Source organism: Saccoglossus kowalevskii, chromosome 4, assembly GCF_978046115.1.
Source record: "Saccoglossus kowalevskii chromosome 4, keSacKowa6.1, whole genome shotgun sequence".
NCBI lineage: Eukaryota > Metazoa > Hemichordata > Enteropneusta > Harrimaniidae > Saccoglossus > Saccoglossus kowalevskii.
The window spans coordinates 43693339-43713800 of record NC_140644.1 but is presented as its reverse complement, the minus strand read 5'-3'; positions in this window follow the sequence as shown (position 1 = coordinate 43713800).

The window sequence follows — 20462 nt, the reverse complement described above, 5'->3', positions numbered from 1 at the left end:
CAGTCACCTTACAATTGTGCACACTTGTGTGACTTGCGTTTGACGGCAATGACAACACGACGGTCGCGTGTCGTCTGGTCCACGCATGAGTCATTCCCCTCGCCAATACAATGGTTCGGATCTAGACAGCCACTCCATCAAGGCGAATGAAATAAAAACACCGGCTCACACTTCCGTATGATGACGACACGAAGTTAAAAATAAATAAGTGATTCACTCAGGCTTGTTTCAGAGAAAGTTTTAAGTTTGAAAACTTTTACTTGTGTATCACGTTTGGCGCGAGAAAATACAACGACGTCATTTTTATTGAACATATATATTATTTTAGTGTCTTGTTATTGTTCGATTATGGTGACCATTACTTGGGCTTTATGCAACTGTTTACCGACATCACTGCTATCATTAAAAAAAAACACCGCCACTGACTGTACAGTTTTAAATTTGACAATTAATTTATCTGACTTCGTTTATTACAGTGATGAAATTTAGATTTTTTTCTTTTTCATAAATAATTATAAGTATGATATCCCTTCTGTATTTTTTTAATTTCTTCTGTGAAGATTCACTCCCAATCTGACCCCTCTCAGATTATGGTCAACCACCAATCCGTTCAAAAATGAGGAAACTTGTTTACGGATTTGCGTTAATTTTTAAATTTTACTATCGACACAACAAACCCATTCTCTTCATTTTTATAAATATTTATTTATAAATTTCAAAATTCAAACTGAAACAAGTCGCCGATGGAATAACGTGTCCAATTAACATCATTGCGTACTTTGTTCGTTGATTGGATTCAACTGCTATAGAAATGAATTTGAAAACAAATCACACATTTATAGGGAAACAAAAACAAATATTTCCAGCAACATTAACCTAATTTTTGACAATTGACGAGTATATTGGATTACTTTAATTGCTTATACCCTGCAATTAAACACACGAAAAACTAAATCATGAGTGCAGTCCCGGGGAACGGAATAATTAGCACTGGTGAAATGACTAGAAACTAATAAATAAGATCAACCGCCTCGACCCAATCCTACGCCGCCACTCTCGCACTGACGCCCGCAGTGGTTCTGAGTATAGTGCCTTGTGGGTATATACCAGCGTGTACAAAGCAGTGAGCTATAATATGCAGATTTTAAATAAACACATTTATAGACTATTTTTATGTCAGCCATCCAAAAGTAATACACATTGTTCGCTTGTTTAACAACGATTAAGCACAAACAACTTTCGTAAAAGTAATTTTCTCACTCCATATTTTTGTTCCCATGTATATATATATCACAGTAACAACTCATGAGGGCGCTGTTACTAAAGACATCCGGACACATTGGCGGCAATAGAAATAATGTTTACCAAGCAACATTTGGAGATGGATTTTTCAGACTATTTTACACAGCAATCGAGTTATTTGATATGAAGTGGCATTTGTTTAAAATGAAATGATCATGCTCGTTGTGGGTCATATGTATACAATGCGCGTAAAAAATACACGTCCACCCTATGCTAACATGGTTTCATGTAAAGTGTCAAATGACTTTCAGATTTATAATGAATGATAAAAAAATGAACATCTTAGATTGAATTGCAAAAAAAAAACTACATCAGTAACTTAATATGAATAGTCATTACACCAATGGCCTAGTAATTATGAGAAACAATTGCCAACATATTCAAATATGATTGAAACAGAATGATCATTAGACATTTCAGAGTACATCATACAATACACAGTTTAGGAATAAATGTATTTGTGGACATAATTCATAATTGTGTATCAGAGATACATATATGAAAATAACAAACAACCAAGTCTAAAAAATAACTAGAGCATTAAGGTTGGCCAACTATAAATGACATGCGTTTTCTAGGTGGTAATCTCTAAATGACAGGTGCATTCTAGGTGGCAACCTCTAAATGACAGATGTATTCTAGGTGGTAACCTCTAAATGACAGGTGTATTCTAGGTGGTCACCTCTAAGTGACAGATGTATTCTAAGTGGTAACCTCTAAATGACAGGTAAACTCTAGGTGGTAACCTCTAAATGACAGGTAAATTCTAGGTGGTAACCTGTAAATAACAGGTGTATTCTAGGTGGTAACCTTTAAATGACTGGTGTATTCTAGGTGGTAACCTCTATATGACAGGTGTATTCTAGGTGGCCAATTCCAAATAACAGGTGTATTCTAGGTGGCAATCTCTAAATGACTGGTGTATTCTAGGTGGTAACCTCTAAATGGCTGGTGTATTCTAGATGGCAATCTCTAAATGACTGGTGTATTCTAGGCGGCAACCTCTAAATGACAGGTGTATTCTAGGTGGCAATCTCTATATGACAGGTGTATTCTAGGTGGCCAACTCTAAATGACAGGTGTATTCTAGGTGGTAGCCTCTAAATGACAGGTGAATTCTAGATGGCAACCTCTAAATGACTGGTGTATTCTAGATGGCAACCTCTAAATGACAGGTGTATTCTAGATGGCAACCTCTATATGACTGGTGTATTCTAGGCGGCAACCTCTAAATGACAGGTGTATTCTAGATGGCAACCTCTATATGACAGGAGAATTCTAGGTGGTAACCTCTAAATGACAGGTGTATTCTAGGTGGTAACCTCTAAGTGACAGATGTATTCTAAGTGGTAACCTCTAAATGACAGGTAAACTCTAGGTGGTAACCTCTAAATGACAGGTAAATTCTAGGTGGTAACCTGTAAATAACAGGTGTATTCTAGGTGGTAACCTCTAAATGACAGATGTATTCTAAGTGGTAACCTCTAAATGACAGGTAAACTCTAGGTGGTAACCTCTAAATGACAGGTAAATTCTAGGTGGTAACCTGTAAATAACAGGTGTATTCTAGGTGGTAACCTTTAAATGACTGGTGTATTCTAGGTGGTAACCTCTATATGACAGGTGTATTCTAGGTGGCCAATTCCAAATAACAGGTGTATTCTAGGTGGCAATCTCTAAATGACTGGTGTATTCTAGGTGGTAACCTCTAAATGGCTGGTGTATTCTAGATGGCAATCTCTAAATGACTGGTGTATTCTAGGCGGCAACCTCTAAATGACAGGTGTATTCTAGGTGGCAATCTCTATATGACAGGTGTATTCTAGGTGGCCAACTCTAAATGACAGGTGTATTCTAGGTGGTAGCCTCTAAATGACAGGTGAATTCTAGATGGCAACCTCTAAATGACTGCTGTATTCTAGATGGCAACCTCTAAATGACAGGTGTATTCTAAATGGCAACCTCTATATGACTGGTGTATTCTAGGCGGCGACCTCTAAATGACAGGTGTATTCTAGATGGCAACCTCTATATGACAGGAGAATTCTAGGTGGTAGCCTCTAGATGACAGATGTATTCTAAGTGGTAACCTCTAAATGACAGATGTATTCTAGGTGGTAACCTCTAAATAACAGGTGAATTCTAGGTGGCAAGCTCTAAATGACTGGTGTATTCTAGGTGGTACCCTCTAAATGACAGGTGTTTTCTAGGTGGCAAGCTCTAAATGACTGGTGTATTCTAGGTGGTAACCTCTAAATGACAGGTGTTTTCTAGGTGGCAAGCTCTAAATGATTGGTGTATTCTAGATGCTAACCTATAAATGACAGGCAAATGCTAGGCGGTAATCTGTAAATGACAGGTGTATTCTAAGTGGTAACCTCTAAATGACAGGTGTATTCTAAGTGGTAACCTCTAAATGACAGGTGTATTCTAGGTGGCAATCTCTAAATGACTGGTGTTATCTAGGTGGCCAATTCTAAATAACAGGTGTGTTCTAGATGGCCAATTCTAAATAAAAGGTGTACTCTGGGTGGTAACCTCTAAATGACAGGTGCATTCTAGGTGGCCAACTCTAAATGACAGGTGTATTCTAGGTGGCCAATTCTAAATAACAGGTGTGTTCTAGATGGCCAATTCTAAATAAAAGGTGTACTCTGGGTGGTAACCACTAAATGACAGGTGAATTCCAGGTGGCAACCTCTATATGACAGGTGTATTCTAGGTGGTAACCTCTAAATGACAGGTGAATTCTAGGTGGCAAGCTCTAAATGACAGGTGTATTCTAGGTGGTAACCTCTAAATGACAGGTGAATTCTAGGTGGCAACCTCTAAATGACAGGTGAATTATAGGTGGCCAACTCTAAATGACAGATGTATTCTAGGTGGTAACCTCTAAATGACAGGTGAATTATAGATGGCCAACTCTAAATGACAGATGTATTCTAGGTGGCAACCTCTAAATGACAGGTGTATTCTAGGTGGCAACCTCTAAATGACAGGTGTATTCTAGGTGATAACCTCTAAATGACAGGTGTATTCTAGGTGGCAACCTCTAAAGGACTGGTATATTCTAAGTGGTAACCTCTAAATGACAGGTAAATTCTAGATGGTAACCTGTAAATGGCAGGTGTATTCTAGGTGGCCAATTCCAAATAACAGATGTATTCTAGATGGCCAACTCTAAATGACAGGTGTATTCTAGGTGGTAATCTCTATATGACAGGTGTATTCTAGGTGCTAATCTATATATGACAGGTGTATTCTAGGTGGCCAACTCTAAATGAATGGTGTATTCTAGGTGGCAATCTCTAAATGACTGGTGTACTCTGGGTGGTAACCACTAAATGACAGGTGAATTCTAGGTGGCAACCTCTATATGACAGGTGTATTCTAGGTGGTAACCTCTAAATGACAGGTGAATTCTAGGTGGCAAGCTCTAAATAAAAGGTGTACTCTGGGTGGTAACCACTAAATGACAGGTGAATTCTAGGTGGCAACCTCTATATGACAGGTGTATTCTAGGTGGTAACCTCTAAATGACAGATGTATTCTAGGTGGCAACCTCTAAATGACAGATGCATTCTAAGTGGTAACCTCTAAATGACAGGTAAATTCTAGGTGGTAACCTGTAAATGGCAGATGTATTCTAGATGGCCAATTCCAAATAACAGATGTATTCTAGATGGCCAACTCAAAATGACAGGTGTATTCTAGGTGGTAATCTCTATATGACAGGTGTATTCTAGGTGCTAATCTATATATGACAGGTGTATTCTAGGTGGCCAACTCTAAATGAATGGTGTATTCTAGGTGGCAATCTCTAAATGACTGGTGTATTCTAGGTGGCAACCTCTAAATGACTGGTGTATTCTAGGTGGCCAACCTCTAAATGACAGGTGAATTCTAGGTGACAACCTCTAAATGACAGGTGAATTCTAGATGGCCAACTCTAAATGACAGGTGTATTCTAGGTGGTAATCTCTATATGACAGGTGTATTCTAGGTGCTAATCTATATATGACAGGTGTATTCTAGGTGGCCAACTCTAAATGAATGGTGTATTCTAGGTGGTAATCTCTATATGACAGGTGAATTCTAGGTGGCAAGCTCTAAATGACAGGTGTATTCTAGGTGGTAACCTCTAAATGACAGGTGAATTCTAGGTGGCAACCTCTAAATGACAGGTGAATTATAGGTGGCCAACTCTAAATGACAGATGTATTCTAGGTGGTAACCTCTAAATGACAGGTGAATTATAGATGGCCAACTCTAAATGACAGATGTATTCTAGGTGGCAACCTCTAAATGACAGGTGTATTCTAGGTGGCAACCTCTAAATGACAGGTGTATTCTAGGTGATAACCTCTAAATGACAGGTGTATTCTAGGTGGCAACCTCTAAAGGACTGGTATATTCTAAGTGGTAACCTCTAAATGACAGGTAAATTCTAGATGGTAACCTGTAAATGGCAGGTGTATTCTAGGTGGCCAATTCCAAATAACAGATGTATTCTAGATGGCCAACTCTAAATGACAGGTGTATTCTAGGTGGTCATCTCTATATGACAGGTGTATTCTAGGTGCTAATCTATATATGACAGGTGTATTCTAGGTGGCCAACTCTAAATGAATGGTGTATTCTAGGTGGCAATCTCTAAATGACTGGTGTACTCTGGGTGGTAACCACTAAATGACAGGTGAATTCTAGGTGGCAACCTCTATATGACAGGTGTATTCTAGGTGGTAACCTCTAAATGACAGGTGAATTCTAGGTGGCAAGCTCTAAATAAAAGGTGTACTCTGGGTGGTAACCACTAAATGACAGGTGAATTCTAGGTGGCAACCTCTATATGACAGGTGTATTCTAGGTGGTAACCTCTAAATGACAGATGTATTCTAGGTGGCAACCTCTAAATGACAGATGCATTCTAAGTGGTAACCTCTAAATGACAGGTAAATTCTAGGTGGTAACCTGTAAATGGCAGATGTATTCTAGATGGCCAATTCCAAATAACAGATGTATTCTAGATGGCCAACTCTAAATGACAGGTGTATTCTAGGTGGTAATCTCTATATGACAGGTGTATTCTAGGTGCTAATCTATATATGACAGGTGTATTCTAGGTGGCCAACTCTAAATGAATGGTGTATTCTAGGTGGCAATCTCTAAATGACTGGTGTATTCTAGGTGGCAACCTCTAAATGACTGGTGTATTCTAGGTGGCCAACCTCTAAATGACAGGTGAATTCTAGGTGACAACCTCTAAATGACAGGTGAATTCTAGATGGCCAACTCTAAATGACAGGTGTATTCTAGGTGGTAATCTCTATATGACAGGTGTATTCTAGGTGCTAATCTATATATGACAGGTGTATTCTAGGTGGCCAACTCTAAATGAATGGTGTATTCTAGGTGGTAATCTCTATATGACAGGTGTATTCTAGGTGCTAATCTATATATGACATGTGTATTCTAGGTGGCCAACTCTAAATGACAGGTGTATTCTAGGTGCTAACCTCTAAATGACAGGTGAATTCGAGGTGGTAACCTCTAAATGACAGGTGAATTCTAGACGGCAACCTCTAAATGACTGGTGTATTCTAGATGGCAACCTCTAAATGAATGGTGTATTCTAGGTGGTAATCTCTATATGACAGGTGTATTCTAGGTGCTAATCTATATATGACAGGTGTATTCTAGGTGGCCAACTCTAAATGACAGGTGTATTCTAGGTGCTAACCTCTAAATGACAGATGTATTCTAGGTGGTAACCTCTAAATGACAGGTGTATTCTAGATGGCAACCTCTAAATGACTGGTGTATTCTAGGTGGTAACCTCTAAATGACAGGTGTATTCTAGATGGCAACCTCTAAATGACTGGTGTATTCTAAGTGGTAACCTCTAAATAACAGGTGAATTCTAGGTGGCCAACTCTAAATGAGTGGTGTATTCTAGGTAGTAACCTCTAAATGACTGGTGTATTCTAGGTGGTAACCTCTATATGACAGGTGTATTCTAGGTGCTAACCTCTTAATGACAGGTGTATTCTAGGTGATAACTGTGGTTGGGTATCACAATAGAAGACAGGATACGAAACTTAACGAGCCTGGTAGTGTATACGCACTACGCAGTTACGGGATAAAGTGACAGCGAGACGATATACTTCAGCTATGGATAGTATTTATTCTGGAGAACATAACATGTATCATCGAGAGTTTGGAAACAACTGGTAATTACAAAGAAATCACAGTATTTATAAACCGCCAAGGATTCACACCGTGTAAACAAATTTTGGAGCTGATTATATAATTATGAGTGTTTCCTATTACGTTAGTATAAGTGGCCTTGATCATTAAAATGGCTTAAAGCAGTCAAGGTTGTGCTAGTTTTCCATAGCTTTACATGCAATATCAAACAGAAATACATCGAACTAACACTAAAAGGATGTGTATATATGCGGAAAGAATACGAGTAAATACGAATCAATAACTGTAACTAAATGTTCCCGATAATAACCTCTAAATGACAGGTGAATTATAGGTGGTAACCTCTAAATGACTGGTGTATTCTAGGTGGCAACCTCTAAGTGACAGGTGTATTCTAGGTGGCAACCTCTAAATGACTGGTGTATTCTAGGTGGTAACCTCTAAATGACAGATGTATTCTAGGTGGTAACCTCTAAATGACAGATGTATTCTAGGTGGTAACCTCTAAATGACAGGTGTATTCTAGGTGGTAACCTCTAAATGACAGGTGTATTCTAGGTGCTAACCTCTAAATGACAGATGTATTCTAGGTGGTAACCTCTAAATGACAGGTGTATTCTAGGTGGTAACCTCTAAATGACAGGTGAATTATAGGTGGTAACCTCTAAATGACTGGTGTATTCTAGGTGGCAACCTCTAAGTGACAGGTGTATTCTAGGTGCTAACCTCTAAATGACAGCTGTATTCTAGGTGGTAACCTCTAAATGACAGGTGAATTCTAGGTGGCCAACTCTAAATAACAGGTGAATTCTAGGTGGTAACCTCTATATGACAGGTGAATTCTAGGTGGTAACCTCTAAATGACAGGTGTATTCTAGGTGATAACCTCTAAATGACAGGTGTATTCTAGGTGATAACCTTTAAATGACTGGTGTATTCTAGGTGGTAGGCTCTAAATGACAGGTGTATTCTAGGTGGCAACCTCTAAGTGACAGGTGTATTCTAGGTGATAACCTCTAAATGACAGGTGTATTCTAGGTGGCAACCTCTAAAGGACTGGTATATTCTAGGTGGTAACCTCTAAATGACTGGTGTATTCTAGGTGGCAACCTCTAAGTGACAGGTGTATTCTAGATGGTAACCTCTAAATGACAGATGTATTCTAGGTGGTAACCTCTAAATGACAGGTGTATTCTAGGTGATAACCTCTAAATGACAGGTGTATTCTAGGTGATAACCTTTAAATGACTGGTGTATTCTATGTGGCAACCTCTAAATGACAGGTGAATTATAGGTGGCCAACTCTAAATGACAGATGTATTCTAGGTGGTAACCTCTAAATGACAGGTGAATTATAGATGGCCAACTCTAAATGACAGATGTATTCTAGGTGGCAACCTCTAAATGACAGGTGTATTCTAGGTGGCAACCTCTAAATGACAGGTGTATTCTAGGTGATAACCTCTAAATGACAGGTGTATTCTAGGTGGCAACCTCTAAAGGACTGGTATATTCTAGGTGGTAACCTTTAAATGACTAGTGTATTCTAGGTGGTAACCTCTATATGACAGGTGAATTCTAGATGGTAACGTCTATATGACAGGTGTATTCTAGGTGGTAACCTCTATATGACAGGTGTATTCTAGATGGCAACCTCTAAATGACAGATGTATTCTAGATGGCAATCTCTAAATGACAGATGTATTCTAGATGGCAATCTCTAAATGACTGGTGTATTCTAGGTGGTAATCTCTATATGACAGGTGTATTCTAGGTGGCCAATTCCAAATAACAGGTGTATTCTAGATGGCCAACTCTAAATGACAGGTGTATTCTAGGTGGTAATCTCCATATGACAGGTGTATTCTAGGTGACCAATTCTAAATAACAGGTGTATTCTAGATGGCCAACTCTAAATGACTGGTGTATTCTAGGTGGCCAACTCTAAATGACAGATGTATTCTACGTGGTAATCTCTATATGGCAGGTGTATTCTAGGTGGCCAATTCTAAATAACAGATGTATTCTAGATGGCCAACTCTAAATGACAGGTGTATTCTAGGTGGTAATCTCTATATGACAGGTGTATTCTAGGTGCTAATCTATATATGACAGGTGTATTCTAGGTGGCCAACTTTAAATGAATGGTGTATTCTAGGTGGCAATCTCTAAATGACTGGTGTACTCTGGGTGGTAACCACTAAATGACAGGTGAATTCTAGGTGGCAACCTCTATATGACAGGTGTATTCTAGGTGGTAACCTCTAAATGACAGGTGAATTCTAGGTGGCAAGCTCTAAATAAAAGGTGTACTCTGGGTGGTAACCACTAAATGACAGGTGAATTCTAGGTGGCAACCTCTATATGACAGGTGTATTCTAGGTGGTAACCTCTAAATGACAGATGTATTCTAGGTGGCAACCTCTAAATGACAGATGCATTCTAAGTGGTAACCTCTAAATGACAGGTAAATTCTAGGTGGTAACCTGTAAATGGCAGATGTATTCTAGATGGCCAATTCCAAATAACAGATGTATTCTAGATGGCCAACTCTAAATGACAGGTGTATTCTAGGTGGTAATCTCTATATGACAGGTGTATTCTAGGTGCTAATCTATATATGACAGGTGTATTCTAGGTGGCCAACTCTAAATGAATGGTGTATTCTAGGTGGCAATCTCTAAATGACTGGTGTATTCTAGGTGGCAACCTCTAAATGACTGGTGTATTCTAGGTGGCCAACCTCTAAATGACAGGTGAATTCTAGGTGACAACCTCTAAATGACAGGTGAATTCTAGATGGCCAACTCTAAATGACAGGTGTATTCTAGGTGGTAATCTCTATATGACAGGTGTATTCTAGGTGCTAATCTATATATGACAGGTGTATTCTAGGTGGCCAACTCTAAATGAATGGTGTATTCTAGGTGGTAATCTCTATATGACAGGTGAATTCTAGGTGGCAAGCTCTAAATGACAGGTGTATTCTAGGTGGTAACCTCTAAATGACAGGTGAATTCTAGGTGGCAACCTCTAAATGACAGGTGAATTATAGGTGGCCAACTCTAAATGACAGATGTATTCTAGGTGGTAACCTCTAAATGACAGGTGAATTATAGATGGCCAACTCTAAATGACAGATGTATTCTAGGTGGCAACCTCTAAATGACAGGTGTATTCTAGGTGGCAACCTCTAAATGACAGGTGTATTCTAGGTGATAACCTCTAAATGACAGGTGTATTCTAGGTGGCAACCTCTAAAGGACTGGTATATTCTAAGTGGTAACCTCTAAATGACAGGTAAATTCTAGATGGTAACCTGTAAATGGCAGGTGTATTCTAGGTGGCCAATTCCAAATAACAGATGTATTCTAGATGGCCAACTCTAAATGACAGGTGTATTCTAGGTGGTCATCTCTATATGACAGGTGTATTCTAGGTGCTAATCTATATATGACAGGTGTATTCTAGGTGGCCAACTCTAAATGAATGGTGTATTCTAGGTGGCAATCTCTAAATGACTGGTGTACTCTGGGTGGTAACCACTAAATGACAGGTGAATTCTAGGTGGCAACCTCTATATGACAGGTGTATTCTAGGTGGTAACCTCTAAATGACAGGTGAATTCTAGGTGGCAAGCTCTAAATAAAAGGTGTACTCTGGGTGGTAACCACTAAATGACAGGTGAATTCTAGGTGGCAACCTCTATATGACAGGTGTATTCTAGGTGGTAACCTCTAAATGACAGATGTATTCTAGGTGGCAACCTCTAAATGACAGATGCATTCTAAGTGGTAACCTCTAAATGACAGGTAAATTCTAGGTGGTAACCTGTAAATGGCAGATGTATTCTAGATGGCCAATTCCAAATAACAGATGTATTCTAGATGGCCAACTCTAAATGACAGGTGTATTCTAGGTGGTAATCTCTATATGACAGGTGTATTCTAGGTGCTAATCTATATATGACAGGTGTATTCTAGGTGGCCAACTCTAAATGAATGGTGTATTCTAGGTGGCAATCTCTAAATGACTGGTGTATTCTAGGTGGCAACCTCTAAATGACTGGTGTATTCTAGGTGGCCAACCTCTAAATGACAGGTGAATTCTAGGTGACAACCTCTAAATGACAGGTGAATTCTAGATGGCCAACTCTAAATGACAGGTGTATTCTAGGTGGTAATCTCTATATGACAGGTGTATTCTAGGTGCTAATCTATATATGACAGGTGTATTCTAGGTGGCCAACTCTAAATGAATGGTGTATTCTAGGTGGTAATCTCTATATGACAGGTGTATTCTAGGTGCTAATCTATATATGACATGTGTATTCTAGGTGGCCAACTCTAAATGACAGGTGTATTCTAGGTGCTAACCTCTAAATGACAGGTGAATTCGAGGTGGTAACCTCTAAATGACAGGTGAATTCTAGACGGCAACCTCTAAATGACTGGTGTATTCTAGATGGCAACCTCTAAATGAATGGTGTATTCTAGGTGGTAATCTCTATATGACAGGTGTATTCTAGGTGCTAATCTATATATGACAGGTGTATTCTAGGTGGCCAACTCTAAATGACAGGTGTATTCTAGGTGCTAACCTCTAAATGACAGATGTATTCTAGGTGGTAACCTCTAAATGACAGGTGTATTCTAGATGGCAACCTCTAAATGACTGGTGTATTCTAGGTGGTAACCTCTAAATGACAGGTGTATTCTAGATGGCAACCTCTAAATGACTGGTGTATTCTAAGTGGTAACCTCTAAATAACAGGTGAATTCTAGGTGGCCAACTCTAAATGAGTGGTGTATTCTAGGTAGTAACCTCTAAATGACTGGTGTATTCTAGGTGGTAACCTCTATATGACAGGTGTATTCTAGGTGCTAACCTCTTAATGACAGGTGTATTCTAGGTGATAACTGTGGTTGGGTATCACAATAGAAGACAGGATACGAAACTTAACGAGCCTGGTAGTGTATACGCACTACGCAGTTACGGGATAAAGTGACAGCGAGACGATATACTTCAGCTATGGATAGTATTTATTCTGGAGAACATAACATGTATCATCGAGAGTTTGGAAACAACTGGTAATTACAAAGAAATCACAGTATTTATAAACCGCCAAGGATTCACACCGTGTAAACAAATTTTGGAGCTGATTATATAATTATGAGTGTTTCCTATTACGTTAGTATAAGTGGCCTTGATCATTAAAATGGCTTAAAGCAGTCAAGGTTGTGCTAGTTTTCCATAGCTTTACATGCAATATCAAACAGAAATACATCGAACTAACACTAAAAGGATGTGTATATATGCGGAAAGAATACGAGTAAATACGAATCAATAACTGTAACTAAATGTTCCCGATAATAACCTCTAAATGACAGGTGAATTATAGGTGGTAACCTCTAAATGACTGGTGTATTCTAGGTGGCAACCTCTAAGTGACAGGTGTATTCTAGGTGGCAACCTCTAAATGACTGGTGTATTCTAGGTGGTAACCTCTAAATGACAGATGTATTCTAGGTGGTAACCTCTAAATGACAGATGTATTCTAGGTGGTAACCTCTAAATGACAGGTGTATTCTAGGTGGTAACCTCTAAATGACAGGTGTATTCTAGGTGCTAACCTCTAAATGACAGATGTATTCTAGGTGGTAACCTCTAAATGACAGGTGTATTCTAGGTGGTAACCTCTAAATGACAGGTGAATTATAGGTGGTAACCTCTAAATGACTGGTGTATTCTAGGTGGCAACCTCTAAGTGACAGGTGTATTCTAGGTGCTAACCTCTAAATGACAGCTGTATTCTAGGTGGTAACCTCTAAATGACAGGTGAATTCTAGGTGGCCAACTCTAAATAACAGGTGAATTCTAGGTGGTAACCTCTATATGACAGGTGAATTCTAGGTGGTAACCTCTAAATGACAGGTGTATTCTAGGTGATAACCTCTAAATGACAGGTGTATTCTAGGTGATAACCTTTAAATGACTGGTGTATTCTAGGTGGTAGGCTCTAAATGACAGGTGTATTCTAGGTGGCAACCTCTAAGTGACAGGTGTATTCTAGGTGATAACCTCTAAATGACAGGTGTATTCTAGGTGGCAACCTCTAAAGGACTGGTATATTCTAGGTGGTAACCTCTAAATGACTGGTGTATTCTAGGTGGCAACCTCTAAGTGACAGGTGTATTCTAGATGGTAACCTCTAAATGACAGATGTATTCTAGGTGGTAACCTCTAAATGACAGGTGTATTCTAGGTGATAACCTCTAAATGACAGGTGTATTCTAGGTGATAACCTTTAAATGACTGGTGTATTCTATGTGGCAACCTCTAAATGACAGGTGAATTATAGGTGGCCAACTCTAAATGACAGATGTATTCTAGGTGGTAACCTCTAAATGACAGGTGAATTATAGATGGCCAACTCTAAATGACAGATGTATTCTAGGTGGCAACCTCTAAATGACAGGTGTATTCTAGGTGGCAACCTCTAAATGACAGGTGTATTCTAGGTGATAACCTCTAAATGACAGGTGTATTCTAGGTGGCAACCTCTAAAGGACTGGTATATTCTAGGTGGTAACCTTTAAATGACTAGTGTATTCTAGGTGGTAACCTCTATATGACAGGTGAATTCTAGATGGTAACGTCTATATGACAGGTGTATTCTAGGTGGTAACCTCTATATGACAGGTGTATTCTAGATGGCAACCTCTAAATGACAGATGTATTCTAGATGGCAATCTCTAAATGACAGATGTATTCTAGATGGCAATCTCTAAATGACTGGTGTATTCTAGGTGGTAATCTCTATATGACAGGTGTATTCTAGGTGGCCAATTCCAAATAACAGGTGTATTCTAGATGGCCAACTCTAAATGACAGGTGTATTCTAGGTGGTAATCTCCATATGACAGGTGTATTCTAGGTGACCAATTCTAAATAACAGGTGTATTCTAGATGGCCAACTCTAAATGACTGGTGTATTCTAGGTGGCCAACTCTAAATGACAGATGTATTCTACGTGGTAATCTCTATATGGCAGGTGTATTCTAGGTGGCCAATTCTAAATAACAGGTGTATTCTAGATGGCCAACTCTAAATGACAGGTGTATTCTAGGTGGCCAACTCTAAATGACAGATGTATTCTAGATGGCAACCTCTAAATGACAGGTGAATTCTACTTGGCAACCTCTAAATGACTGGTGTATTCTAGGTGGTAACCTGTAAATGACAGGTGTTTTCTAGGTGGCCAATTCAAATAAAAGGTATATTCTAGATGGCCAACTCTAAATGACAGGCGTATTCTAGGTGGTAATCTCTATATGACAGGTGTATTCTAGGTGGTAACCTTTAAATGACAGGTGAATTATAAGTGGCCAATTCTAAATAACAGGTGTATTCTAGATGCTAACCTCTAAATGACAAGTGTATTCTAGGTGGCCAACTCTAAATGAGTGGTGTATTCTAGGTGGCAATCTCTAAATGACTGGTGTATTCTAGGTGGCAATCTCTAAATGACAGGTGAATTTTAGGTGGCCAACTCTAAATGAATGGTGTATTCTAGGTGGCAATTTCTAAACGACAGGTGAATTCTAGGTGGCATCCTCTAAAGGACTGGTGTATTCTAGGTGGTAACCTTTAAATGATTGGTGTATTCTAGGTGGTAACCTCTATATGACAGGTGAATTCTAGGTGGTAACCTCTATATGACAGGTGTATTCTAGGTGGCCAATTCCAAATAACAGGTGTATTCTAGATGGCCAACTCTAAATGACAGGCGTATTCTAGGTGGTAATCTCTATATGACAGGTGTATTCTAGGTGGTAACCTCTAAATGACAGGTGAATTCTAGGTAGCAACCTCTAAATGACTGGTGTATTCTAGGTGGTAACCTGTAAATGACAGGTGTTTTCTAGGTGGCCAATTCCAAATAACAGGTGTATTCTAGATGGCCAAAATAAATGACAGGCGTATTCTAGGTGGTAATCTCTATATGACAGGTGTATTCTAGGTGGTAACCTCTATATGACAGGTGTATTCTAGGTGGTAACCTCTAAATGACAGGTGTATTCTAGGTGGCAATCTCTAAATCACAGGTGTATTCTAGGTGGTAACCTCTAAATGACAGGTGTATTCTAGGTGGCAATCTCTAAATTACTGGTGTATTCTAGGTGGCCAATTCTAAATAACAGGCGTGTTCTAGATGGCCAATTCTAAATAGAAGGTGTAATCTGGGTGGTAACCTCTAAATGACAGGTGCATTCTAGGTGGCCAACTCTAAATTACAGGTGTATTCTAGGTGGCCAATTCTAAATAACAGGTGTGTTCTAGATGGCCAATTCTAAATAAAAGGTGTACTCTGGGTGGTAACCTCTAAATGACAGTTGAATTCTAGGTGGCAACCTCTATATGACAGGTGTATTCTAGGTGGTAACCTCTAAATGACAGGTGAATTCTAGGTGACAAGCTCTAAATGACAGGTGTATTCTAGATGGCAACCTCTAAATGACTGGTGTATTCTAGGCGGCAACCTCTAAATGACAGGTGTATTCTAGGTGGCAATCTCTATATGACAGGTGTATTCTAGGTGGCCAACTCTAAATGACAGGTGTATTCTAGGTGGTAGCCTCTAAATGACAGGTGAATTCTAGATGGCAACCTCTAAATGACTGGTGTATTCTAGATGGTAACCTCTAAATGACAGATGTATTCTAGGTGGTAACCTCTAAATGACAGGTGTATTCTAGGTGATAACCTCTAAATGACAGGTGTATTCTAGGTGATAACCTTTAAATGACTGGTGTATTCTATGTGGCAACCTCTAAATGACAGGTGAATTATAGGTGGCCAACTCTAAATGACAGATGTATTCTAGGTGGTAACCTCTAAATGACAGGTGAATTATAGGTGGTAACCTCTAAATGACTGGTGTATTCTAGGTGGCAACCTCTAAGTGACAGGTGTATTCTAGGTGCTAACCTCTAAATGACAGATGTATTCTAGGTGGTAACCTCTAAATGACAGGTGAATTCTAGGTGGCCAACTCTAAATGACAGGTGAATTCTAGGTGGTAACCTCTATATGACAGGTGAATTCTAGGTGGTAACCTCTAAATGACAGGTGTATTCTAGGTGATAACCTCTAAATGACAGGTGTATTCTAGGTGATAACCTTTAAATGACTGGTGTATTCTAGGTGGTAGGCTCTAAATGACAGGTGTATTCTAGGTGGCAACCTCTAAGTGACAGGTGTATTCTAGGTGATAACCTCTAAATGACAGGTGTATTCTAGGTGGCAACCTCTAAAGGACTGGTATATTCTAGGTGGTAACCTCTAAATGACTGGTGTATTCTAGGTGGCAACCTCTAAGTGACAGGTGTATTCTAGATGGTAACCTCTAAATGACAGATGTATTCTAGGTGGTAACCTCTAAATGACAGGTGTATTCTAGGTGATAACCTCTAAATGACAGGTGTATTCTAGGTGATAACCTTTAAATGACTGGTGTATTCTATGTGGCAACCTCTAAATGACAGGTGAATTATAGGTGGCCAACTCTAAATGACAGATGTATTCTAGGTGGTAACCTCTAAATGACAGGTGAATTATAGATGGCCAACTCTAAATGACAGATGTATTCTAGGTGGCAACCTCTAAATGACAGGTGTATTCTAGGTGGCAACCTCTAAATGACAGGTGTATTCTAGGTGATAACCTCTAAATGACAGGTGTATTCTAGGTGGCAACCTCTAAAGGACTGGTATATTCTAGGTGGTAACCTTTAAATGACTAGTGTATTCTAGGTGGTAACCTCTATATGACAGGTGAATTCTAGATGGTAACGTCTATATGACAGGTGTATTCTAGGTGGTAACCTCTATATGACAGGTGTATTCTAGATGGCAACCTCTAAATGACAGATGTATTCTAGATGGCAATCTCTAAATGACAGATGTATTCTAGATGGCAATCTCTAAATGACTGGTGTATTCTAGGTGGTAATCTCTATATGACAGGTGTATTCTAGGTGGCCAATTCCAAATAACAGGTGTATTCTAGATGGCCAACTCTCAATGACAGGTGTATTCTAGGTGGTAATCTCAATATGACAGGTGTATTCTAGGTGACCAATTCTAAATAACAGGTGTATTCTAGATGGCCAACTCTAAATGACTGGTGTATTCTAGGTGGCCAACTCTAAATGACAGATGTATTCTACGTGGTAATCTCTATATGGCAGGTGTATTCTAGGTGGCCAATTCTAAATAACAGGTGTATTCTAGATGGCCAACTCTAAATGACAGGTGTATTCTAGGTGGCCAACTCTAAATGACAGATGTATTCTAGATGGCAACCTCTAAATGACAGGTGAATTCTACTTGGCAACCTCTAAATGACTGGTGTATTCTAGGTGGTAACCTGTAAATGACAGGTGTTTTCTAGGTGGCCAATTCAAATAAAAGGTATATTCTAGATGGCCAACTCTAAATGACAGGCGTATTCTAGGTGGTAATCTCTATATGACAGGTGTATTCTAGGTGGTAACCTTTAAATGACAGGTGAATTATAAGTGGCCAATTCTAAATAACAGGTGTATTCTAGATGCTAACCTCTAAATGACAAGTGTATTCTAGGTGGCCAACTCTAAATGAGTGGTGTATTCTAGGTGGCAATCTCTAAATGACTGGTGTATTCTAGGTGGCAATCTCTAAATGACAGGTGAATTTTAGGTGGCCAACTCTAAATGAATGGTGTATTCTAGGTGGCAATCTCTAAACGACAGGTGAATTCTAGGTGGCATCCTCTAAAGGACTGGTGTATTCTAGGTGGTAACCTTTAAATGATTGGTGTATTCTAGGTGGCAACCTCTATATGACAGGTGAATTCTAGGTGGTAACCTCTATATGACAGGTGTATTCTAGGTGGCCAATTCCAAATAACAGGTGTATTCTAGATGGCCAACTCTAAATGACAGGTGTATTCTAGGTGGTAATCTCTATATGACAGGTGTATTCTAGGTGGTAACCTCTAAATGACAGGTGAATTCTAGGTAGCAACCTCTAAATGACTGGTGTATTCTAGGTGGTAACCTGTAAATGACAGGTGTTTTCTAGGTGGCCAATTCCAAATAACAGGTGTATTCTTGATGGCCAAAATAAATGACAGGCGTATTCTAGGTGGTAATCTCTATATGACAGGTGTATTCTAGGTGGTAACCTCTATATGACAGGTGTATTCTAGGTGGTAACCTCTAAATGACAGGTGTATTCTAGGTGGCAATCTCTAAATCACAGGTGTATTCTAGGTGGTAACCTCTAAATGACAGGTGTATTCTAGGTGGCAATCTCTAAATTACTGGTGTATTCTAGGTGGCCAATTCTAAATAACAGGCGTGTTCTAGATGGCCAATTCTAAATAGAAGGTGTACTCTGGGTGGTAACCTCTAAATGACAGGTGCATTCTAGGTGGCCAACTCTAAATTACAGGTGTATTCTAGGTGGCCAATTCTAAATAACAGGTGTGTTCTAGATGGCCAATTCTAAATAAAAGGTGTACTCTGGGTGGTAACCTCTAAATGACAGGTGAATTCTAGGTGGCAACCTCTATATGACAGGTGTATTCTAGGTGGTAACCTCTAAATGACAGGTGAATTCTAGGTGACAAGCTCTAAATGACAGGTGTATTCTAGATGGCAACGTCTAAATGACTGGTGTATTCTAGGCGGCAACCTCTAAATGACAGGTGTATTCTAGGTGGCAATCTCTATATGACAGGTGTATTCTAGGTGGCCAACTCTAAATGACAGGTGTATTCTAGGTGGTAGCCTCTAAATGACAGGTGAATTCTAGATGGCAATCTCTAAATGACTGGTGTATTCTAGATGGCAACCTCTAAATGACAGGTGTATTCTAGATGGCAACCTCTATATGACAGGTGAATTCTAGATGGCAACCTCTAAATGACAGGTGTATTCTAGGCGGCAACCTCTAAATGACAGGTGTATTCTAGATGGCAACCTCTATATGACAGGTGAATTCTAGGTGGTAACCTCTAGATGACAGATGTATTCTAAGTGGTAACCTCTAAATGACAGATGTATTCTAGGTGGTAACCTCTAAATGACAGGTGAATTCTAGGTGGCAAGCTCTAAATGACAGGTGTATTCTAGGTGGCCAATTCTAAATAACAGGTGTATTCTAGACGGCCAACTCTAAATGACAGGCGTATTCTAGATGGCAACCTCTAAATGACTGGTGTATTCTAGGTGGTAACCTCTAAGGGACAGGTGTATTCTAAATGGTAACCTCTAAATGACAGATGTATTCTAGGTGGTAACCTCTAAATGACAGGTGTATTCTAGGTGATAACCTCTAAATGACAGGTGTATTCTAGGTGATAACCTTTAAATGACTGGTGTATTCTAGGTGGCAACCTCTAAATGACAGGTGAATTATAGGTGGCCAACTCTAAATGACAGATGTATTCTAGGTGGTAACCTCTAAATGACAGGTGAATTATAGATGGCCAACTCTAAATGACAGATGTATTCTAGGTGGCAACCTCTAAATGACAGGTGTATTCTAGGTGGCAACCTCTAAATGACAGGTGTATTCTAGGATGATAACCTCTAAATGACAGGTGTATTCTAGGTGGCAACCTCTAAAGGACTGGTATATTCTAGGTGGTAACCTTTAAATGACTAGTGTATTCTAGGTGGTAACCTCTATATGACAGGTGAATTCTAGATGGTAACGTCTATATGACAGGTGTATTCTAGGTGGTAACCTCTATATGACAGGTGTATTCTAGATGGCAACCTCTAAATGACAGATGTATTCTAGATGGCAACCTCTAAATGACAGATGTATTCTAGATGGCAATCTCTAAATGACTGGTGTATTCTAGGTGGTAATCTCTATATGACAGGTGTATTCTAGGTG